Here is a 25435-nt window from a genome sequence, read left to right on the forward strand (position 1 = left end):
CTTCGCCCCCAGGCAGCAGCCTAATGCCGCGGCCCCGGGCAGCGGTGAGCAGCTCCGACCTGACAGCTGCTGGGATGAAAGCACAGGCCAATACACAGCTCATTTGTCTGAGGCGGTCCGGCCGCCCGGCCTGAGCGAATGTCGACAGCTGGAGAGTTCTCCATGTCATTTACAATAAGACTTCAAGTCATTCACCTCTGTGTCAGCCCGCGCCTCCGAGCTGCTCCTCCGAAGAAATGTAAATAACGCGGCCGCCGGCTGCGCACACAGATTACCGAGTGATGGCTGGAAGGCGACCGATGCAATCCCTGCAGGAAGAAAGTCAGAGCGTTTAATTAAACATACAATCGTTCTATAGACGAGGAGCGGCGATTGCGCTGGACTCGTTACCGGGCGCCATCTTAGTAAATGTCCGTGAAGCTTCACACACTTGTAACTTCAATGCAAAAATATGCTAAAAACTTGATAGTATGGTAAATGTAGTTACTTGGTGAGGAGGTTCACAGGCGGCCAGGTTTTCCATGCGAGTGAGAATGTATGGTGGATGAGTGGTTAGCACCGGGGTCCTGGGCAGGCTCGGACTGGCCCATGGGGGAACAGAGGAATTCCCCGGTGGGCCCCTGTGCAGACATGAGCCCCCAACCCCACTCTATGGGCAGTACTTGGCATAATTCACTTGATTCACTCTGTATAGAAAAAAGCAGCATCTCCTCATTCATTAACCAAACTACCCAGTTTATCATTATATAGAGGTGCAGGAAAATTTGTGAAATAGGGTAGGGTGATATTTACATGCAGGTGAAAAGTGGGCCCCTCAAGGTCAATGTCACTGGTGGGCCTATGGTGCCCCAGTCCGACATTGGTCCTGGGTGCAAATCCCACCAGAGTTGGCTCTGCAGGAAGTTTGCATCTTCTCTTCTCTTAATTTCCCAAAAACATATGGGTCGCCCTCCCAGGGCTGTGGGGTACTCGATACCGGGCCGGTGTCAGCGGGATGAGTCACAGCAGCGGTGACCCGGTCCGTGGCCATGGGCGCCCAAGCAATGGGGGAATTGAAATGGTGGAATGTGGTTAATTGAATGAATAGTTTGTGACGCCACCTGTGGTGTTCGGCAAGTGAGATGTTAAGCCGACGCTGCATGCAGATCCTCTGGGGCTGATGGTGTGTTGCAGCCGAGATGGTGTAGCTCCCCACAGGTGGAGCTGTAGCCCCAGGGCAGTGTAGATGTAGGGGTAGAGGAGAGGCGCAGGCGGTGTGGAAGCTGGTACCCCGATGTAGTGGTACAGGGTGTGTTAGCGCAGGAATAATTGGAGGACACCAGGGAATGCAGTTCCAAAGCTTTACTCAGTCTGGAGTACACACAGGTGCCTGCCTCCATGCCGTGTCCTCCGGGTCAGGGACCCAGTCAACCTCCAGGTCAGATGGAATGCTCCCTTCCATTACTCCGCCAACATGTGCCTTTCTGACCGTCTCCTCTTATAGCGCCTTTAAGTGTGAAGATCTCCTAGTACTGAGTTACACTGGAGTGCCTCCTGTCAGATGTTCCCAAGAACTCTACTTGTACGGCAGATAGCTGTAGCCTGCTTCGGGGACTCCTTGCTCCTGAGTCCCGGCTCACTATCCAAGTTGCTGTTGTGCCCCCAAGTCTTAGATGGGAGCAGTGCATTTACAGCCCACTACTCCACCGGTGTCTGCTGCAGAACCATTAGTGTCCATACAACCTCGGGGACCGGGCCCCGGCCTTGAGCTTAGAACTTCTAGGCAGGGTTCTCTCCTAACCCACGTCCTCTGTTCCCTTTTACTCCTACGTTCCGTACTAGACTTTCCTTCCCATGGAAGATCAGGTTTCTGTTCAATGTCTTTCTCTTTCTTTCCTTTTCCGTGCCAGCAGACCCAGGTCACTGAGATCTGCTGCAGCACCTCCTTCCTCCATCCCTCTCCCAGGGATCTTCTCTCCTCACTCCTCGCTGACTGACTCACTGAATGACTGACCTGAAATCCTAAACATTCCCGTTCTTTTATGTATTCTAACTCCACCCGCCTCCCAGCACGTTTCGTGTTCCAAGCAGGGAGCCACCAAAGGTGCTCTGCTACACTCCTAGCAGGGAGCCGCAATGTGGCTTTGCTGAACAACTGTGTAGTGTGGGATGCGAGTGTTGGAGCGTGGTCAGGAGCCTCCAACCTACCTGGATGGTGGGGCACCACACCTCAGGAGGAGGTGCAGTACCTCTGTGGCAACTGAATCCTCAGGGGCGCCACACATAGTAAAAGGTTAATTAGTTTCCTATGAAGTTGACCCAAAGGTGATAAAAAAATAGCAAAAGTAGATATTGAGACTGCTGTGAATAGTGACAATCTCAGTACACCGCAGCGGAATATGTTGGCGCTATATAATATAATGCAAGTAAGGAAACAAAATCAGACGTCCTGAAGACTTGTGAGCAGCGATGCATCTTCTGTGGCTGCTACGAGGCTGTGAAAATGGAGCGAGACCGCTTCCCCTGCTTATATCAACCACTTTAGTCCTCAGAGGCGGTAATTTATCACATGCAGATTTATATAAATCCCATTAAAAGGGGTTGTGTGACTTGCAATTTTTTTTCCCCGAAAAGGATGTAATGTCCTAAAATGTTCAATCAAGCTTTTACCCTTTTCCTTCTCTCCAGTGACGTCCCGATCTCCGGTCATGTGATCCCCCCGCGATTGTTTGCAGCTTTCTGGTGACATTATCCAATGCTTTGCCAGTGATTTCCCATGGCAGACACGTGACCGCTGCAGCCAGTCGAAGGCATTATCGGTCAGGTGACTGGTGCAGGGTGCTGTCACATGGATGTCACATAGGTTTTTCAAATATGGTAATAACTGAGGAATAATGTTGGTAATTTTTTTAAACCTGCAAATACAAGTAATTTTAATGTCATCTAACTCTTGAAATTAAGGCAAATACTAAAGGTTAGGTGGAAAGCATGCCCACTGCCATCTTACATCTGAAAGCATGCCCACTACCCATGAAAGGCAAAGAATACAGGGTTCTATCATTAGCGGTAACTGTAGAGCAAGATATATCTCCTCCTCTCACCTCTCTGTGGCACCCCTGAGGCTCAGTCGCCACAGAGGTACTGCACCTTCTCCTAAGGTGTAGTGCCCCACCAACTAGGTAAGTTGGAGGCTCCTTTCCACACTCCAACACCTGCACCCACACACAGGATAGTTCAGCACTGATCACATTGCGGCTCATGCTTAGAGGGTAGCAGAGCACCTTTCGTGGGTCCTTGCTACGTAACACGACATGTGCTGGGAGGTGGGTGGAGTAGAGATTCATATAAAAGGTTGGGAAGGTTTAGAATTACAGATCAGTCTGGAGTTCAGTCAGGAGAGTCTGAGGACGGGTCCGAGAGGATGGAGGAAGGAGTGCTGCAGCTGCCTCAGTGACCTGAGCCAGCTGGCACGGGAAAGGAACAGAAGTAGAAAGACGTAGAACTGCAACCTAAGCTTCCATAAGAGAGAGAAGGAACAGCGCGGAACGAAGGAGTAGGAGAACAGAGGAGTTGTGGGTTGGAAGAGGAACCCTGCCTATAGGTTCTCAGCGCAAGGCCGGGGCCCGGTCCCCGAGGTTGTATGGACACTAATGGTTCTGCAGCAGACACCGGTGGAGTAGTTGGCTGTAAATGCACTACTCCCATCCAAGACTTGGGGCACAACAGCAACTGAATAGAGAGCCAGGACTCCGGAGAAGGGAGTCCCCGAGAGAGGCTACAGCTGTCTGTCATACAAGTAGAGTTGTTAGGAACATCTGACAGGAGGAACTTCAGAGTACCACGGTACTGGAGCTCTTCACACTAAAAGGCGCAATAGAGGCGTCGTTCAGGAAAGGTACATGTTGGAGAGGAGAAGCCTGACTTGCCCGGGAGGTTGATTGAGTCTTTGCCCCGGAGGAAACGGCACGGAGGCAGGCACCAGTGTGTACCACAAACTGTGAGTAAAGCTTTGGAACTACAAGCCCTGGTGTCTTATGTTCAATTGTGCGCCAACACTGCCAGCACCGCTACATCTGGGTACCAGCATTCCTCACACCACCTGCGCCTATTCTCATCTATTGCCATTACACTGCCCTGGGGTTACAGCTTCACCTGTGGGGAGCTACACCATCTATGCTGCAACATACCATCAACCCCAGAGGATCTGCACGCAGCGTTGTCTTAACATCTTGCTTGCCAAACATCACAGGTGGCGTCACGAACTATCACATAAACAATATTACAAACCACCATTGATTTGGGCGCCCAGGGCCACGGACCGGGTCACAGCCGCTGCGACACATCCCACTGACACCGGCCCGGTACCGAGTACCCCACGGCCCTGGAAGGGCGACCCATCTCCGTGCAGTGATAACTGCACATGGCACAGAGCATGCCCACTACCATCTCCCATGAAAGGCGAGAAACACTGGGTCACACCATTGGCAATAGATGAGGGGAACAACACACCTTATTCCTCTCCCTCCTGCACATGTTGTATAGAGCATGCTCACTACGTTCTCCCATAGAAGTCAACAGTTAATTTTTCGACTCATTCTCAAAATGTGCAAATATATATATATATATATATATATATATATATACTCTATATATACATACACACACACACTGTAGAAAATAAGTATTTGATACTCTGCCGATTTTGCAGTTTTCCCACCTACAAAGAATGGAGAGGTCTGTAATTGTTATCATATTTACACTTCAACTGTGAGAGACGGAATCTAAAAATAAAATCCATAAAATCACATTGTAGGATTGTTACATAATTAATTTGCATTTTATTACATGAAATAAGTATTTGATACAATAGAAAAACAAAACTTAATATTTGGTCCAGAAACCTTTGTTTGCAGTTGCAGAGGTCAGATGTTTCCTGTGGTTCTTGACCAGGTTTGCACACACTGCAGCAGGGATTTTGGCCCCCTCCTCCTTACAGGTCTTCTCCAGATCTTTCAGGATTCGGGGCTTTCGCTGGGCAACATTGAGTTTCGGCTCCTCCAAAGATTTTCTGTTGGGTTCAGGTCTGGAGACTGGCTAGGCCACTCCAGGACCTTGAAATGTTTCTTATGGAGCTACTCCTTAGTTGCTCTGACTGTGTGTTTCGGGTCATTGTCATGCTGGAAGACCCATACACGACCCATCTTCAATGCTCTTACTGAGGGAAGGACGTTGTTGGCCAAAAGCTTGTGATACATTACCCCATTCGTCCTACTTTCAATACGGGGAAGTCGTCCTGTCCCCTTGCAGAAAAGCACCCCCAAAGTATGATGTTTCCTCCACCATGCTTCACGGTTGGGATGGTGCTCTTGGGGTTGTCCTCATCCTCCTTCTTCCTTCTTCAAGTGAAGTTGATACCAAAATGTTCTATTTTGATTTAATCTGACCACATGACCTTCTTCCATGCCTCCTCTGGATCATCTAGATGGTCACTGGCAAACTTCAAATGGGCCTGGACATGTTCTTGCATGAGCAGGGGACCATGCGTACCCTGCAGGATTTTAATCCATAACGGCGTAATGTCTTACTAATAGTAATGTTTGAGACTGTGGTCCCAGCTGTCTTCAGGCCATTGACCAGGTCCTCCCATGTAGTTCTGGGCTGATTCCTGACCTTTTTCAGAATCATCCTTACCCACAAGGAAATATCCAGCATGGGATCCCAGATCGAGGAAGATCTTCCATTTTCTAATAATTGTGCCTACTGTTGTCACCGTCTCACCAAGCTGCTTGCCTTTTGTCCTGTAGCCCATCCCAGCCCTGTGCAGGTTTACAATTTTGTCCCTGGTGTCCTTAGACAGCTCTTTGGTCTTGGCCATGGTGGAGAGGTTGGAATGTAATTGAGTGTGTGGACAGGTGTCTTTTATACAGGTAACGAGTTCAAAGAGGAGCAATAAATACAGGTGATGAGTGCAGAGTAGGAGGCTTCTTAATAAAAACTAGCAGGTCTGTGAGAGCAGAATTCTTGCTGGTTGGTCGGTGATCAAATACTTATTTCATACAATAAAATACAATTTAATTTTTGAAATTCATACAAAGTGATTTTCTGGGGGTTTTTTTAGATTCTGTCTCTAACAAGTGAAGTGTACCTACAATAAAAATTACTGACCTCTCAATTCTATGTAGGTGGGAAAACTTGCAGCGTATCAAATACTTATTTTCCACATTGTCTCTATACGTTTATGTATGTGAAATATAAGCATACAGAATAAAGTGATGCCTTTCTTCTCAAATGATGTAAGATATGGATATAAATGAAGAGCCCTTTTCCCATGGAGAGGAGCCGCCGTTATGATTGTGCCTGGAGAAGAACATTGCTTGACAAGGTTTATTAATATAACCTTGCTACATTGGATAATCCCGGAAAAATCAGGCTCGATGGCAGAAGATCTGGATGATGAAAAGTAAAGATTGGGCTTCCCAGTAAGCAGCGCGGTGCTTATCGATTTGCGATCACAGCTTGGTGCGTGTACCGATACAGCAGAGCCGCCTCCACAGAGTGAAATTCCAATGAGAGACCTCTGATGACTATGAAAGGACTTTCCTGTTGTTTTTTATGTATCCAATGGGTTTTAAAAATTAAGATAATCTTCTGCAAATCTTGGGAGGCTGCGCAAATGATCAGCGCAGAAGCTGTGGACCAAATCATCATTAAATCCCCGGGAGAAAGCCTCATCAGCCTCCAAACATGGCTTCATGATATAAATTATATGGAGATGTTGCAGTATAACGCAATAAAGGGGTTCACTATTAACAGTCCAGACTTAGAAAAGGTCATCAATAGTCCCAGCACTGCCACCGATCAGTGGATTGAAAGTGCCATGGTGCATAGGAAGAAGCACAGCTCCACACATGATGTACAGTCATGGCCAAAAGTTTTGAGAATGACACAAATATTATATTTTCACATGATCTGCTGGCCTCTGGTTTTTATGTGTGTTTGTCAGATGTTTTTATCACATACAGAAATATAATTGCAGTCATATTATGAGTAACAAAAGGTTATATTGACAGTTAGAATGAGTTAATGCAGCAAGTCAATATTTGCAGTGTTGACCCTTCTTCAGGACCTCAGCAATTCTCTCTGGCATGCTCTCAATCAACTTCTAGATCAAATCCTGACTGATAGCAGTCCATTCTTGCAAAATCAATGCTTTTATTTTGTCTGAATTTGAATGTTTTTCTTTGTCCACCCGTCTCTTGATGATTGATCACAAGTTCTCAAAGGGATTAAGATCTGGGGAGTTTCCAGGCCATGGTCCCAAAATCTCTATGTTTTGTTCCCTGAGCCATTTAGTTATCACCTTTGCTTTATGGCAAGGTGCTCCATCATGTTGAAAAAGGCATTGTTGATCGCCAAACTACTCTTGGACGGTTGGGAGAAGTTGCTCTTGGAGGACATTCTGGTACCATTCTTTATTCATGGCTGTGTTTTTAGGCAAGACTGAGAGAGAGCCCATTCCCTTGGCTGAGAAGCAACCCCACACATGAATGGTTTCAGGATGCTTGACAGTTGGCATGAGACAAGACTGGTGGTAGCGCTCACCTGGTCTTCTCCGAATAAGCCGTTTTCCAGATGTCCCAAACAATCGAAAAAGGGGATTCATCAGAGAAAATGACTTTACCCCAGTCCTCAGCAGTCCACTCCCTGTACCTCTTGCAGAATATCAGTCTGTCCATGATGTTTTTCCTGGAGGGAGAGAAGTGGCTTCTTTGCTGCCCTCCTTGAGACCAGGCCTTGCTCCAAGAGTCTCCGCCTCACAGTGCGTGCAGATGCATTCACACCTGCCTGCTGCCATTCCTGAGCAAGCTCTGCACTGCTGGTAGCCCGATCCCGCAGCTGAAACACTTTTAAGAGACGGTCCTGGCGTCCTGGGTGCCCTGGGCGCCCTGGAGCCTTTTTGGCAACAAGGGAACCTCTCTCCTTGAAGTTCTTGATGATGCGATAGATTGTTGACTGAGGTGCAATCTTTCTAGCTGCAATATTCTTCCCTGTTAGGCCATTTTTGTGCAGTGCAATGATGACTGCACGTGTTTCTTTAGAGATAGCCATGGTTAACAGAAGAGAAACAATGATGCCAAGCACCAGCCTCCTTTTAAAGTGTCCAGTGGTGTCATTCTTACTTAATCATGACAGATTGATCTCCAGCCCTGTCCTCATCAACACCCACACCTGTGTTAATGGAGCAATCACTGAAACGATGTTAGCTAGTCCTTTTAAGGCATGGCTGCAATGATGTTGAAATGTGTTTTGGGGGATAAAGTTCATTTTCTAGGCAAATATTGACTTTGCAAGTAATTGCTGTTAAGCTGATCACTCTTTATAACATTCTGGAGTATATGCAAATTGCCATTAGAAAAAATGAAGCAGTAGACTTTGCAAAAATTAATATTTGTGTCATTCTCAAAACTTTTGGCCATGACTGTAGTGGCTGTAAACGGTACTGCAGGCTTTTTCCCATTGACTTTCATAGGGCAGCTCTTGCAGTTCCATTCAGTGTCACTACTCCATGTTTGGGCCAGTGTCACTTCCGATGCACGGCGGCACTTCTTCCATCGGCTGATCAGAAGTCGGCCCCTTTTCTACTCTCTGTAAGTAGCATTAAACTGGGGTAAAGGGAGTAGTAGTAGTAAAACTGAAGGATCAGACTACACTGGGCTTGTTTGTAGTCTGTAACCATGGAGACACGTAGGTCGGTATAGAAGCTGTAGATGCAGAATGGTAGAAAATTATTAAATCAAGATTGATTGCAAACGTCACCTTCTCTTTGGCCATAACTCCTCTCTCAGATGCTATACTGGGTTTATGGGCACTAATGGCAGACAGATGAGGGGTACTGTTAGGAAGTGTGGCTCTGTGCTCCCACCTGGGAATTTATGGGTCCGGTATGACGCTGCTCCTGTTGAAAGCGTCACCATTGTCCTGACCCTGGATGCGGAGATACCATGCAGGGAAACCGTCCCAATCTTATGGACCTTTGCGTACTGGGGTAGTAGGATGTGTGGGGACGCCAAAGACTTATCGCCCACAGATTTACCTGCCTGGGGAATATGGGACACTGCTGTGTCTGGTACGAGGCAATGGTGGTATTGTGTCTGGTACGAGGCAGTGGCGGGATTGTGTCTGGTACGAGGCAGTGGCGGGATTGTGTCTGGTACGAGGCAGTGGCGGGATTGTGTCTGGTACGAGGCAGTGGCGGGATTGTGTCTGGTACGAGGCAGTGGCGGGATTGTGTCTGGTACGAGGCAGTGGCGGGATTGTGTCTGGTACGAGGCAGTGGCGGGATTGTGTCTGGTACGAGGCAGTGGCGGGATTGTGTCTGGTACAAGGCAGTGGCGGGATTGTGTCTGGTACGAGGCAGTGGCGGGATTGTGTCTGGTACGAGGCAGTGGCGGGATTGTGTCTGGTACAAGGCAGTGGTGGGATTGTGTCTGGTACGAGGCAGTGGTGGGATTGTGTCTGGTATTCAAGCAAAAAAGGAAGAACACTGTATCGCCATAACATGCAAATATGAAAAATGAATTGCATTACTACATTAGGAATATGAAAAATTGAGAAAGTTTAGCGCATAAAATAGCCAAGTTATGTGTATCTGGAAGCCACGTTAAGGCATTTCTCGTTTTCCAGCTCCCTGTCTATGCCAATCCTCACAAAGACTGAAGTCTCCATCTGAATGGGAATCTATGAAAAATCCTTTGTTTAGACTGAAGTCTATATCTCTGTGGAGGGGAAGTGGCCCTGCTTTGATTAAAAACGCCTGCGGCTAACAGGTGGAGTGCTCAGTCAGAAGGATAATGAATAAAAATTTCAAGTGTGCTTCCTATTTTGCTTGAATGTATATGAGTTGGTGACTCTAGGTTAAGCACCTGTTCACACAATGTTTATGCTTGAATTGTGTCTGGTATGAGGCAGTGGTGGGATTGTGTCCAGTGCTGGGCAGTGGTGTAATTGTGTCTGGTACTAGGCAGTGATGGGATTGTGTCCCATACTAGGCGGTGATGGGATTAGGTCCCGTACTAGGCAGTGGTGGGATTGTGTCCCATACTAGGCAGTGGTGGGATTGTGTCCCGTACTAGGCGGTGATGGGATTGTGTCCCGTACTGGGCGGTGGTGGGATTGTGTCCTGTACTGGGCGGTGATGGGATTGTGTCCCGTACTGGGCGGTGGTGGGATTGTGTCCTGTACTGGGCGGTGGTGGGATTGTGTCCTGTACTGGGCGGTGATGGGATTGTGTCCTGTACTGGGCGGTGGTGGGATTGTGTCCCGTACTAGACAGTGGTGGGATTGTATCCCGTACTAGGCAGTGGTGGGATTGTGTCCCGTACTAGGCAGTGGTGGGATTGTGTCCCGTACTAGGCGGTGATGGGATTGTGTCCCGTACTGGGCGGTGGTGGGATTGTGTCCTGTACTGGGCGGTGGTGGGATTGTGTCCTGTACTGGGCGGTGGTGGGATTGTGTCCTGTACTGGGCGGTGGTGGGATTGTGTCCTGTACTGGGCGGTGGTGGGATTGTGTCCTGTACTGGGCGGTGGTGGGATTGTGTCCCGTACTAGACAGTGGTGGGATTGTGTCCCGTACTAGACAGTGGTGGGATTGTATCCCGTACTAGGCAGTGGTGGGATTGTGTCCCGTACTAGGCAGTGGTGGGATTGTGTCCCGTACTAGGCAGTGGTGGGATTGTGTCCCGTACTGGGCGGTGATGGGATTGTGTCCCGTACTAGGCAGTAGTGGGATTGTATCCCGTACTAGGCAGTAGTGGGATTGTATCCCGTACTAGGCAATGGTGGGATTGTGTCCCGTACTAGGCGGTGGTGGGATTGTGTCCCGTACTGGGCGGTGGTGGGATTGTGTCCCGTACTAGGCAGTGGTGGGATTGTATCCCGTACTAGGCAGTGGTGGGATTGTGTCCCGTACTGGGCGGTGATGGGATTGTGTCCCGTACTGGGCGGTGATGGGATTGTGTCCCGTACTAGGCAGTAGTGGGATTGTATCCCGTACTAGGCAATGGTGGGATTGTGTCCCGTACTAGGCAGTGGTGGGATTGTGTCCCGTACTGGGCGGTGGTGGGATTGTGTCCATTCTGCTGTCAGGTTAGCAGAGAGCGGACCTGGGAAGGGCTCTGCCAAGTCCTCCTCTCATATACTGGGAGCTGGGTGAGGAGTATCCTGGCCCTTTAAGCCTCACCTAACTGTGCAGCTTGCGCCAAGTGCCTCTGTGGCTGTTCTTTTGCTGGTTTGGTGCCAGTCTTGCCAGGTCTCTCTGCGATTGCGCATAAGAGGTAGGGTTAGGTGGAGATAATTTTAGTTTGGCAACAATGGGATGGGGCTTTTCACTTACCGGTGATACAGAACCTCCCACCACTGTTTGTGGAGGCAGTATGAATGCTTCATGAGCACCCTAGACTCTATAGCCCATTTTCCAGGAGCCTCCTTGGTCCAATTTCCCCTATAGACTCCTATGAGATCCATATAATGAATATATAGACCATGAAAGTATATTCCCATCGCAGCATATAGCACTGAGCTGGGGATTATTTGTCTCTATGCCCCGGGGCCATGTAATCAGCCTCTGGAAACAGCTGAGAAGACTCCATATCTCCCATAGAAGTGAATGGGAGTTATATAAAATGCATAGCACGGCTCCTATGTCCGCCGTACAGAGACAGATATTCACATCTTGGCCATAAAAGGGGTCATCCCATTAAAACAGGATAAGTTATGATCGGAGGGATTGATCTGCTGCTGGTACCCCAGTGATGACATCCTGTAGAGTCTGTAGTGTCTATAGTAGAGACAGTCAATAGTCAATGCACTCAGACTCCTCCAGGGGCGTGGGACCCCTATTCTAATATCAATAGGACCCTGAGACATTTCTCACCTCTCCTGTTGATATATTGCGATTTTCGTGTCAGCATGGAGCTTTCATACGTCCATCCGGTGACATGAAGAAAACGTGCGGCTCGGTGTCTCAGCTCCAGAAATTCTATCATCATTATCACAAATCTGTCACACGAGTGAATGAAGCCACAATGTATTTCATTCTCTTCGTGCTCCAGACAGGAGGAAGCCAAAAATAAAAGACAGATAAATGACCCGAATCTTCATTAGACTGAAGAATAATTATCTCATTTTCTGCTCTCTATTTTTGGAACCTAAAACTGAAGAATTCATCTGATATAATTTATTATTACGGCTCCGCGAGTCGTCACTTCTGGTGGCGCAGAAGGAATAATAGTGACTGTGCGAGCTTCATAATTAATGACAAGAGAAAAGTGATACAAAAATGACACAAAGTTCATCAGCCCCAAAATCCTGCACTGCCCCAGAAATAGCCACCAATCATACCCATAGTGCCCCCATAACAGTGACATCCGCAGTGCACCCTCAACAGTGATAGTCAAAGTGCCCCCATAACTAGGTCAGCCACAGTATCCCCATAACATGAGAACTACAGTGCCCTCATAACTGTGATATTCACAGCATCCCCATAATGGCGATATCCATAGTGCCCCAGAAACTGATTGTCAAAGTGCCCCTGTAACAGTGTACAGGCTTACAGGAGAGACAGTCTACCAGCCTGATGATAGGAATCCATTATTTTACATTATTATATTAATTATTATTAATACAAATATTCTTACTGGATGCATATAAGAGACAAGAACTTCTCCGGCTCTTCCTTTATTCTCCTTTTTTCACTGTTTTCCTTTCTCCTGTTCTCATTTCTTTATTTTTCTCATCTACCTTGTTCTCTCTCAATATAGTCCAGCATCAAATGCATTCAGATTTAGGGAAAGTCTTTGTTTCCGCATCAAACAGCAGCTTCATCTCTTCTTCACTGCACAAAAAACATATAAAAAAACAAATCCTGATTCATTTTAGTAATAATAATAACAGCAAAAAAGTGAACGTAAAAGAAATAATTGCAAACAGGCCGATAACATGAAAAAGATACAAACTAATTACCTACTACAACTCGACAAACCAACAACACTCTGTACAATGATTGCTTCATAACAGATGCTATTTATAGATGACCAAGAAAACAAGCGAGCAATTAAAAAAACAAATACGTCTACATTTATAAATGTCTCCATATACTGTACATCCTACATATGAGCAACATGTAGAATAATATACCTAAATGGTAATTCACTGTGCATGTATACTGTGTTACTGATCCTGAGTTACATCCTGTATTATACTCCAGAGCGGCACTCACTATTCTGCTGGTGCAGTCACTGTGTACATACATTACATTACTGATCCTGAGTTACATCCTGTATTATACTCCAGAGCTGCACTCACTATCCTGCTGGTGCAGTCACTGTGTACATACATTACTAATCCTGAGTTACATCCTGTATTATACCCCAGAGCTGCACTCACTATTCTGCTGGTGCAGTCACTGTGTACACACATTACATTACTGATCCTGAGTTACATCCTATATTATACCCCAGAGCTGCACTCACTATTCTGCTGGTGCAGTCACTGTGTACACACATTACATTACTGATCCTGAGTTACATCCTGTATTATACCCCAGAGCTGCACTCACTATTCTGCTGGTGCAGTCACTGTGTACATACATTACTAATTCTGAGTTACATCCTGTATTATACTCCAGAGCTGCACTCACTAGTCTGCTGGTGTAGTCACTGTGTACATACATTACATTACTGATCCTGAGTTACATCCTGTATTATACCCCAGAGCTGCACTCACTATTCTGCTGGTACAGTCACTGTGTACATACGTTACTGATTCTGAGTTACATCCTGTATTATACCCCAGAGCTGCACTCACTATCCTGCTGGTGCAGTCACTGGGTACATACATTACTAATCCTGAGTTACATCCTGTATTATACTCCAGAGCTGCACTCACTATTCTGCTGGTGTAGTCACTGTGTACATACATTACATTACTGATCCTGAGATACATCCTGTATTATACCCCAGAGCTGCACTCACTATTCTGCTGGTGCAGTCACTGTGTACACACATTACATTACTGATCCTGAGTTACATCCTGTATTATACCCCAGAGCTGCAATCACTATTCTGCTGGTGCAGTCACTGTGTACATACATTACATTACTGATCCTGAGTTACATCCTGTATTATTCTCCAGAGCTGCACTCACTATTCTGCTAGCTGTAAATGTGAAAATACAGTATGTGTGAATTCAGCTTTGGAATATAATACAGTTACTACTCACAGTTATCACTCAATAATTCACATGTAAAGTGCCATGGAACAAATGTTGCTTCAATCTCTATATATAAATCTGAATGTGTGTGTGTGTATCCCCAACCAATCACGAAGCAGCAGAGTGGGACACCAGCAAATCACGAAACAGCAGAGCGGGGCTGAGGATGGATAAAGCAGGACAGTGCATGGAGAGCAGGGCTGTGGAGGAAGACAGTCTTCAGCACAGGGGCCGGATAGTGCCGGCACCCTCCCAACCCTGTCCCAGCTCAGTCGGCGCTCCCTGTCGCCAACTGCCGCTATCCCCACTCTCCCCTGCAGCTTCCCGGGCTAAATTTAGTCCCCGGCTTCTACTGCGGCCTACTACAGCGCTAGGCCACGCCCCCGCAGGCCGCCAATCACACGCGCCGCAACTCCGCTCTAGCTCCGCCCACTCCAGCAAGCTCCGCCCACTCCAGCCAACCGTGCTAGGCCACGCTTCCCCCAGGCCGCCCAATTACATGCACTGCAGCTCCGCCCACTCCGGCCGAACTAACAATCTGCTCACCTCTCTCTCCTGGTCCCGGCGTCACCGCGTGTGGTGCATGGAGAGCGGGGATGTGGAGAAAGGAAGACAGTGGGGCTGTAGAGGGAGAGAGCGGGAGAGCAGGGCTGTGGACGAAGAGACCGGGGCTGTGGAGGGAGAGAGCGGGACACGGATGTAGAGCGCGGCTGCGGAGGGATAGAACGGGACGGCGGGTGGAGAGCGGGGCTGATAAGGAAGACAGTGGGACCCACAGTTAGGTACTGTGCTCGGGCAACGCCGGGCTCTTCAGCTAGTAAATAATAAGAATTAATTTAAAATTTAGACGAGACATTTTTTGCACTCCAGCCATGAGGAGTTGTTCCATTTCTGTGGATAATCATCTGTTATTAGAGATTTGCACTGATGATAATAAGCGATCTGCCTTATTGCACTGGAGATGCTTTCTTCAACTGCTGCTTCCCTGGAGGACGGTGTAGTTGAAGATAATGATAAATAATAAACCTGTAATATGTTGTTGTGGTACGATGCCTGACAGTATGGAGAGTTAGGGGTAGGGTTAAAGTTAGGGGTGGGGTTAGAGTTAGGGGTGTGGTTAAAGTTAGGGGTAGGGTTAGAGTTAGGGGTAGGGTTAGAGTTAGGCATACAGTTAGTGGTAGGGGTAGAGGTAGGGGTAGAGTTAGAGTTAGAATTAGTGGTAGGGTTAAAGTTAGGGGTAGAGTTAGGGGTAGGGTTAGAGTTAGAGGTAGGGTTAGAGTTAGGGGTAGGGTTAGAGTTAGAGGTAGGGTTAGAGGTAGAGGTAGGGTTAGAGTTAGAATTAGTGGTAGGGTTAAAGTTAGGGATAGGGTTAGCGTTAGGGGTAGGATTAGAGTTAGGGGTAGGTTTAGAGGTAGAGTTAGAGTTAGGGGTAGAGTTAGAATTAGTGGTAGGGTTAAAGTTAGGGGTAGGGTTAAAGTTAGGTGTTGGGTTAGAGTTAGGGGCAGGGTTAGAGATAGGGGTACAGTAACTGTTAGCAGTAGGGTTAGAGTATGGGCTTAGGCAATAAAATAGATGCATAAAAATAATGCGTTATTTTGTGAAGTACAGTATTCAGATGTACGGGACATCTTGTTCTTTAGACTCCATTTTTGTGCTTGCGACGCCATTTTGTTGTTTATGAGTTAAATTTTGTAAATTAACTAGATGAAAGTTCACGGCTGTTATGAAACCAGACTGTTCCAGCTTGTACAAGATATGAGATATGAGATGAGACCCTAAAAGAATGTGCTATTGTTCTATATTCTACGTCACGCAGCTGGGGACATATTCCGATTTTCTTGCAATACTATAGGCTTAAATGTATTACGATTCTATTGGTAGCTGTATACTTTGCATAATTAAGCAGAATGCTATGTAATGTGAGATTCAGTAAAGGGGCTCAGTGATCTGCCTCGATCCTCCCGTACAGAGTCCCCCATCTCCGTGTGGTCATTACCAGTTGCTAGCAACGCCCTGTGAATTAATTTGGAATTCACTGGCTCAACCGTGAAGGGTTAATTTAGCCCTACCTCAACAGCTTGGCGCCCAACGTGGGGCCCCCGAGTAGGGACGCCTCTGCCCCCCCGGAGGACAACAAGACAAAGGACCCTCGGAGCGGACACAGGTGCTGGAAAATTGGGACTGATCACCCCCCCACGACCACGGTAAGTTGGCAGTTATACTGTTCAGACTGACCGTTGGTGTGGTTTTCCTGTGCTTGTTGCTGCAAAGAGGATCTGAGGTTTGTCCCCGTGGTGGGGTGATTCATGGGTGGAATCATATAGAGGTGTAGTCCCGTTGGGGGCCCAGTGCTCGAACCGTACCTCATAAGGGACGGACACCCCGGATTGACCAGTGATTGTGACTCTCTTTATAGTCAAAATATCCTGAATTCCTGGTCATTGTTAGTTATCAGGCGTGGTGAGTGATCGAAGATGGGTAGGATACGTAACTCAGGTATATATAGATATATATATATATATATATATATATATATATAACCAGAGGTGTCCGGAGGGATAGTCTGAGACGCCCTCCTCCTTTCACTGAGTACCGCGAATTTTGGGCTTCCCAGAGGGGGTTGACCCTGTGGAACAAACGGAGACGGCTGCTCCAGTATTGTGCACAATTTGTCAGGATATTTAGCTCTAAAGGAGAGAATTATGTTTCTGTGGAAGAAAAAGAAAAGTTTGGAATTGTGTGAAGGATCAGATACTGTTAGTCTTATGATTCAAAGACGAGGAAAGAAATTTGTCAGGAATGCAGGAAAAATATTTTCGATTCTGGGATTTCCTAAGGGAGGGAGGTTGCAGCCTACGCTATGGGATGAAGGAGTTAAAAGGTTGACTGATGATGGATTACTTGAAGGCGCTGAGGTATTCTGTGGCTTGGCACATTAATTGTGTGACGAAGGTGTTAGGAAGAACAGAGAAAGTGAATTCTGATTGTTTCTGTTACTGCTATGTTGAAGAAGTAAAAATTGTTTATTATGGAAAAGACGGATTGTTTGTGGTTCAAGCAAGTGACTGTGGTGTGAGGAAGTGATTAAAAGAAGGAACTGAGATTAATGATACCAATGTGTTAGGCAGTCGAATAGTTAAAAGAATGATTTGAAAGAAGAGGTCTCCCTGCTAGATGACAATTGTACAAGGAGACCGAGAGTCGCAGCCACCACCTTTGCTGACAGCCTCAATCCCCGTTCACCTGATCCAGAGGAAAAAGAAAAAAAGTTTTCAGAAGAATTTAACCCGTCTGTTCAGCGTACAGAAAAAAAACAAAAAAAAAAAACAAACGCAAACAGCAGCCTCCAGCCCCCACTGCAGCTGCGAGCACACAGTGTGCCCTTCAGCCCACACAGCCAACTCTCCTCCCCCCCCAGACTTCAGCTACTGGTAGCGCTGTGCCAGACTCGAACACATTCAGAGATTGTCATTCTCCTGCTGTTTTGATCGGAGTAGATGGTAGACCCAATTAATATTCTTTCATAAACCCTATTTCTGTGTGACCTTTTCCCAAGGTTACTGTTCAGTTCGTAATCTCTCCCACATGTCCAGTAAATTTACTAGGGGCAGATTTATTATCACAGTTCCGCTCCGGAATACAATTCCAAGATGATGGTCAGATGGTTCTTATGTTATAAAATCCCTATGTAGATGAAGACAGTGAGGAAATCCGTATTTTGCATGCCCTTCCTACAGTTATGATGGCCCTGATAGGCTCAGATCCATCCCCAATATTGTCTGAGGATCAATGACTCACCCCATACCTCTCAGAGATACTATCTAAAATCTGGTAAAAAGGGCCAAATGATATAGGGAAAATGCCCGTAGAACCAGTAAAAGTGTTTCTCAACCCTGGTGCCTAATCCTCATACTCTTTTGTCCCAAATACCCCAGGATGCTGCTTGGTTTACAGTTATTGATCTTACCAATGCCTTCTTTAGCATTCCATTACACCCAAATTGTCAGTTTGTATTTGCATTCACTTATCAGGAACGACAGTTAACATGGACAGTTATGTCACAAGGGGCCCAAAACAGTCCCAACCAGTTTGCAAAAAAATATGAGCAGGTGTCTTTAGCCATTTCTGCCACTGTTAGCCTCCTTAAGTATGTGGCAGCACTGAACTGTCGGGTTTCGGCCTCGAGACTTCAGTTCTGCCTTGGTCAAGTGATCTTCTTGGGTCACTGTCTCCTTCAGGGTGTCAGACACTTCACAGAAGAAAGAAAAATAGCTGTCAGCTCCCTTCCTTTCCCAAAAGATGAAACTGAACTCCAGCCTTTTCTTGGACTATGTACCTACTGTCGTCAGTGGATACCAGATGCATCCCGCATAATGCAACCCCTTTACAATGCCTTGAAAGACGGTATAATGAGCTACAAGGAAAGATCACCGGTTTGCATGGAAAGCCTTCATCATGCCTTCTCTGAGTTAAAGCGGCTTATTGCTTCCGCCCCTGCCTTGGGCATCCCGGACTATACTCGACTGTTCCATTTGTATGTGTCTGAGAATGAAGGACACGCAGCAGGAGTACTTACACAATCACATGGCAATAGGAAGCGACCAGTGGGCTATTATTCGGCCCGCCTCGACCCAGTGGCCAGAGCATCACCAAGTTGCATGAGGGCAGTTCATGCCACTCACTCGTTGCTTGACAAGACTGTGTCATGATCTGAAGTGATCTGACAGTTTTAAATTGCACTGGGTGAACTTTTTTTACTTTGGAAAGTTCCAAGGTGTCTTGACTGTCCCCGGTGGTGGTTAGTGGTATTGCACTTTAGGCTTTTGTGCACTTAATTATGGATCAGGTGTGACACCCTATAAAGGTGTGCTAGAGGTGTGCAATCACTGCCTGTGATATTGTGAGATTGTTTTCACTCTGAGTTGGAGAGCCTGGAGGAAGGATGGAGCTGGTGAGGAGTCCTGCGCAGCTTAGCCAGAGGGGACGTGTGTCAGCTATGGTGTCTGGACGAAGGGCTGGCATGGCGTGGTGGGGTCGCAGTGATGGTGTCAGCAGGAAGTGTCTGCATGGACTGGTGGAGTGGCTACTATGGAGAGTGGCACTCACCATGTGGGACTTGGCTGCTGAGCTGGACTCAAGCATGCTCGACTTTGTGTCAGAAGCTGAACTCATCCTTGGGACTCTGTTACTAAGCAGCTGCAACTGGTGGTGGACTCTGCTCCAAGGCTGCACTAAGGTGAAGGATCCTGTTATGGTGATGGATCCGGGTGGAGGAGAAGACGCACGCAGGTGGTGGGCTCTGTTGCTAGGAGCGCACGCAACAGAGCAAAGCTAAGTGGTGTTTCCCCTGTATTGTCTCTTTCCTCATGTGTGTTATTAGTGCAGTGGTGGGATTAGTCTCCGCACCGACCCATTCCCTAGTGAGGGTTTAGGGTCAGGGTGAGCAAGGGCGTTAAGGTACGCGTACGGCGACAGGTGCGGAGCCTGTATAGGGAATGTAAGGAGTGCAGGGACACTGGCTCAGGGGAGCTTAGGAGGTCTCCACGTCCCCCATTCCCTATCGCAGGGCCCACCATTGTAATTGTTTCCCAGGTCCCCCTTATTATTTAAATTTGCCTTACTGGAGGCGGGGTTTCCAGATTTTATGTATAACGTGTAATTCCCAAATTCGCCAGGTGGAGGCGGCGTATCCACCTGCACGTTTTATTATTTAAATGCGCCCCACTGGAGGCGGTGTATCCAGGGTCACGTGTGTCACATGGGTTCGCCTTGCGGAAACATCTGCGTCCAGACACACGTGACCATGACAGACTGCAGACATAATTCTTGGACATGAAACGCATATTTTTGCCCCGCATGATATTGCAGCAATACTGAGCCTTCAGCAACCAAGACATTTGACTGTGCAACGACACTTACGGCTGCAGTGTTCACTCCTTTTGCCTGATTATGTCAAGTTGCATCGCTGTACAACAATCAACCCCGCTACTTTACTGCCGATCCCCAAGAAAGATGGCAGTGATGAGGATTTTCTCCAACATGATTGTTCCCAACTTCTGACTGAAGAAACAGCTACTCCACCAAATGTCAGTGAGAATCCACTCCCAAATCCTGATCTGGTGTTATACACGGATGGTTCAAGATATGCTGACGAGTTTGGTAGATTCCACACGGGATACGCTGTCACCACAGAGGACACTGTAGTGCACGCAGCTGCACTCCCACCCTCGCAGTCATCACAAGAAGCAGAACTCCAGGCTCTGTCTACTGCATGTACTTTGGCCAAGAACAGACGGGCTAATATGTACACGGACTCACGGTATGCATTTGGTATTGCTCACGATTTTGGGGCTCTATGGGCCAATCGAGGGTTTATTACTACTGCTGGAACCCCAGTGAAAAATGCTGAAGCTGTTAAAACCCTCATGGACTCGATCAAATTACCTACTCAGGTGGCCATTATCAAAGTTAGGGCGCACGGTCCTAGGAACAGCCCACAGACTGTTGGCAACACATTTGTGGATATGCAAGCAAAAGCCGCCGCTCTCTTACCCGTTGAACCAACTATACCAACTATGGTGACCATACGCTCTCGGCATAAACAGTTACAAGAAGCACTGACCCTACAAGAACCTGATGATCTACAACAGACTGAAGTTTTCTGTTGGACCCCACGAGACCGCTTAATGACAGTGCAGAGAATTTCTCCAAAGGAAGAGGTGAAGCAATGGAAGACTGATGGGGCACGTATGGATAATGGTCTCTGGAAAAAGGACCAACTTGTGTGTCTCCCTAAGCGGATGTACCCTGCTATTGCCACATGGGCACATGGGCCTACACATGGAGGAAAGAATCAGGCCCTCACACTGGTGCAAAAATTCTACTGGGCCCCGGTTCTCCAGTTGGCCGGAAGCATTCCCCGTTACCAACATGACTGCAAAAACTACAGCGAAGAAACTGGTGATGGAAGTTATATGCAGATATGGGGTTCCAGAAGTTGTTGAAAGTGATCAAGGTCCGGCCTTTTCTTCTCATGTGTACCAAGAAGTTCTGACAATGCTTGCATCCACTGTAACCCTCCATACTCCGTACTACCCACAATCCAGTGGGAAAGTTGAGAGGCTGAACGGCACATTGAAGGGACAATTGACCAAAATGATGCAGGAGACTACGGCTCCATGGCCAGAGCTCCTACCCATTGTACTATACCATATCCGTACTACCCCTATTGCAAAACATGGCCTGTCCCCATATGAGATATTGTTTGGTACTAGGCCCCCAGTTGCAAACTTCCAGCCCCAGCAGTTATCAGAAGAAACTGACCATGCTGTTCAATATGTTATTCAGCTTAGTAAAAATCTTGCTAACACCTATGTTCTAGTTTCCTTTTCTTCTCCAGATTCAGCAGAAACCGACACCTGTCATAACCTGAAGCCTGGTGATTTGGTAGTCGTAAAAAGGCATGTCAGGAAGCACGGACTAGAACCTTTGTATGACGGTCCCTATGAAGTCCTCATCACCCAACAAGCCAATAGCAAATGAAGGGGCATAATGTTTTGGTTTTTCACATTTTTCATATTATTACTGGTAACCGCATGGGACAGCCTAGATTCCCCAACGTCCTTGAATAATAAGTTTACACAACATCATGAAAAATTACTGAGAGATTTGTTGGACAATTCCCAGTCTCTGGCAGACTGTTGGATCTGCACGTATTCACCAGTGTCAGCCACAAGCATCCCCTTTTTGGCTATCACTGTTCCACCTGAGGAGTTACCGTATTTGCTTGGACTGACTGTTCTGACACACTCGCTAATAATGCCACAGATAATGCTAAGTTATGGAATTTAACTGTTGGTATACCTATTGTGGGATGGGTGGGATACCCCTGGTGACAAGGTAACCTTTCAGGAAGTAATACACAACTTCAATATTTGGCCTACAAAGGAGGGGCTTGGGTCCCCAAGAATAAGACTAGTCTAACCAATCTGGGGCAAATTCCAACATATGGTCTACAAGTCAGTTTCAATGTAACTTCACACTCTACTGACGCCTTCAAACCAATGTTGCTAGAAAGAAGGTTACATAATACGTCATGTGAATTTTCTAATTTGTTTCCCCAGGGTTCTAACGAAACCTGTGCCAGTATTCCTGGCAATATATCTTATAATGAGTCCTCTGAATATGTGCCAGGAACCCCCACTTGTGGAAATCCCGATGCAGGTTATTGTAGTCCTTTAGGACAATCTCCAGCTTGGTGCATGCTTCAGAATGCATCTGCGTTCATAGACTTAGTTCATAGATTGGTACTGCAACATCCAGCCCTATGGGATTTACCTGATGACATGTTCTGGGTATGTGGAGACAATGCTTATAAATGGTTGCCAGTAGGGGTAAGAGGTACTTGTACTCTTGGTCGCTTGACCCCGGCCACCTTTGTTATTCCGAACAAACAGTTGGATACACAGGCTATACCCAAACATACATTATACAAAAGAGCTGCGGACAATTCACCCCGCCCTTCAGGGAGACCACATATAGTGCAGATGAGTGTGGCCAATAAAATTGTCAGTTCTATTTTCATTTACCCTATGATTACACAAATGTGGGATAAATTGGTTAGGGCCACAGACTATCTAGATGATCAAATTTGGGATATATTGGATATTCTTAACACTACTGCTGCTGTCCAAAATCAACTTATTATAGTCACTAATCAACAAACTATAGTGCTGGACTACTTAACAGCAGCACAAGGTGGTATGTGTCAGGTCATCGGACCCGCTTGCTGTCATTATATAGATCCTAACAGTACTATGAAGTTAAAGTTAGAAGATATTCAAAGACTCAGAGATCAATACGATTAAGACAATGATCGTAATAGGGACAGTTGGTGGTCAGACACCTTCTCCTTTCTCAATCCAGCCAATTGATTTAAGGGAATTGGGGGCTGGATAGCTGGGGTCTTACAGAGCTTGTTACACATTGCTGCCTGTATGCTTGTTGTATATGTGATACTAAAACCTGTTCTTTGGTGTATTTCTGTATGTATTAGGAAATTCTGCACTAAGACAGCTAATGATGATAACAAAGGTGTCGTCGCCCCTGCTCTTCTCTGCACCGATCTCAAAAGGCTACTTGATGAAGATGTTGAAGCCAAGCACATGGCTACCTACAAAAGATCTCCACCACCGTCATCAAAAGTTGTTATTCGTGAACTGCAGTATACAGGGAGGACAGGTGCGCAGCGACAGCCATGACTGACAACACGGCATCAGTCATGTGAAGACCAGTACCCCTCGAACTTATGGCTTGGGATAGCACCTCTGATGCTGCATATGTGTTATCAAAATTTATCTAGGGGGGAATTGTGAAGTACAGTATTCAGATGTACGGGACATCTTGTTCTTTAGACTCCATTTTTGTGCTTGCGACGCCATTTTGTTGTTTATGAGTTAAATTTTGTAAATTAACTAGATGAAAGTTCACGGCTGTTATGAAACCAGACTGTTCCAGCTTGTACAAGATATGAGATATGAGATGAGACCCTAAAAGAATGCGCTATTGTTCTATATTCTACGTCACGCAGCTGGGGACATATTCCGATTTTCTTGCAATACTATTGGCTTAAATGTATTACGATTCTATTGGTAGCTGTATACTTTGCATAATTAAGCAGAATGCTATGTAATGTGAGATTCAGTAAAGGGGCTCAGTGATCTGCCTCGATCCTCCCGTACAGAGACCCCCGTCTCCGTGTGGTCATTACCAGTTGCTAGCAACGCCCTGTGAATTAATTTGGAAATCACTGGCTCAACCGTGAAGGGTTAATTTAGCCCTACCTCAACAATTTATTTACTGCAGTGCATTTTATCATTATGTTTCTGTCTTTTTTTTTCTGTTCAGTGTGAACATGCGCTTACATGCTGCATGCACACCAATTTATATCCCATTTCATACCTTTGGGTTTTTTTCAGTCTGATTGCATCATGTGCATATGAAGGTGTGGTAGCCTTTCCTTTGAGCTGGGCATTATTGATGTGGTCTCCGTTGGCTGTGTGTCCACTGGTTGGGCTCAGTCCTTCTCAGCCCTTACCCACATGCATGTCACTTGACAACCGGTAAGGTTTTTAATATTAGAGTTAGAACTCTCCCAATTACGGTCACCGTGAAGTGGCGGGATGGCGTTCGCATTTTTTTTTTTTTTAACAAAACCCATGTTAATTAAATACCATATATTACTTTCATGCGCTATGCTGTTTATTTATCTACTGCAGGGATCATTATGTTTCTGTCTTTGTTTTTTAAATAAAAATAATGTAGTAAAAATAAACACTAAAAATATAAATAATAATGTGTATTTTTCATTTTTAAAATTGTATTTAAGATTTCAGCAGAAAAAAAAAGAGGGTGAAAGGTAAAATATAATAAGATCAATATTGTTTTAAAATGCGATACATGTGCTTGTGGGATAAGGGGTTCACCCGGATCAGTACTGGAGTCTGTGCGCTAATTCTGGAGGGTTAGGGGCGCCAAGTACGTGCTTTGCCCAGGGCACTGGCAACTCGCGCTACGCCCCTGGTAGCCATCATTTAATGCCAGTGCTCACCGGCTCAATCAATATTCTGTTCTCTCTCTTGCAGCGATCACTAAATATGTGATATGAGCCAGAGGGTCTGTATAATAATCATGGTCTACTTCTTCATGACTGTGCAGATAATAACATAGGAGCCCCCAGGTGGCCCAAACATGTACACTATAGAGCACATAATGGAAGGGACCTAATGGGAGCTCAGGGGCCAATATGGGGCCCAGATAATTCTGATCCCAGTTCCGAGCAGAAGTCATTTGTAATACTGCATAGTCCATTGTGAAAACATTGAAGCTGTATTAAAAAAATTGCTGGGATTTGTAGTTCTTGGCAATGCACAAGACTAATTCACAGTATAATATTTGCTCCCACGCTGCATGCAAATTTGCAGAACACAGACGATAAAAGAAAACCGCTCTCTCCATCTCATTTGGCAGCCGTCAGGTCTGTTTTCCTGGCACTGGAAATCTTTGTTTAAGTCCACATTTCGCTGGGTGGTGATACGGCGGGCGCTCGCCTGTCCCTCCATCTGTATTCACTGAACGGTATGTGGCCAGAAAGCTAAGTACCGTAGGACATCATTAATGCAGCGCTCA

The 25435-nt window shown here is 46.4% G+C and overlaps 1 protein-coding gene across 1 annotated transcript in view; it reads left to right on the forward strand.

Annotated features, from left to right (window-relative positions):
- Window positions 1-24521, forward strand: part of ST6GALNAC3 (ST6 N-acetylgalactosaminide alpha-2,6-sialyltransferase 3) — a 426930-nt gene extending 402409 nt beyond the window's left edge. The window contains exon 6 of the transcript XR_012220156.1: window positions 23304-24521. The gene's annotated coding sequence lies outside the window, so the exon portion shown is untranslated. The remainder of the gene's footprint in view (window positions 1-23303) is intronic.
- The last annotated feature ends 914 nt before the right edge of the window (window positions 24522-25435 follow it).

Source organism: Dendrobates tinctorius, unplaced genomic scaffold (genome assembly GCF_039654945.1).
Source record: "Dendrobates tinctorius isolate UK_male_01 unplaced genomic scaffold, ASM3965494v1 ptg000138l, whole genome shotgun sequence".
Classification (NCBI taxonomy): domain Eukaryota; kingdom Metazoa; phylum Chordata; class Amphibia; order Anura; family Dendrobatidae; genus Dendrobates; species Dendrobates tinctorius.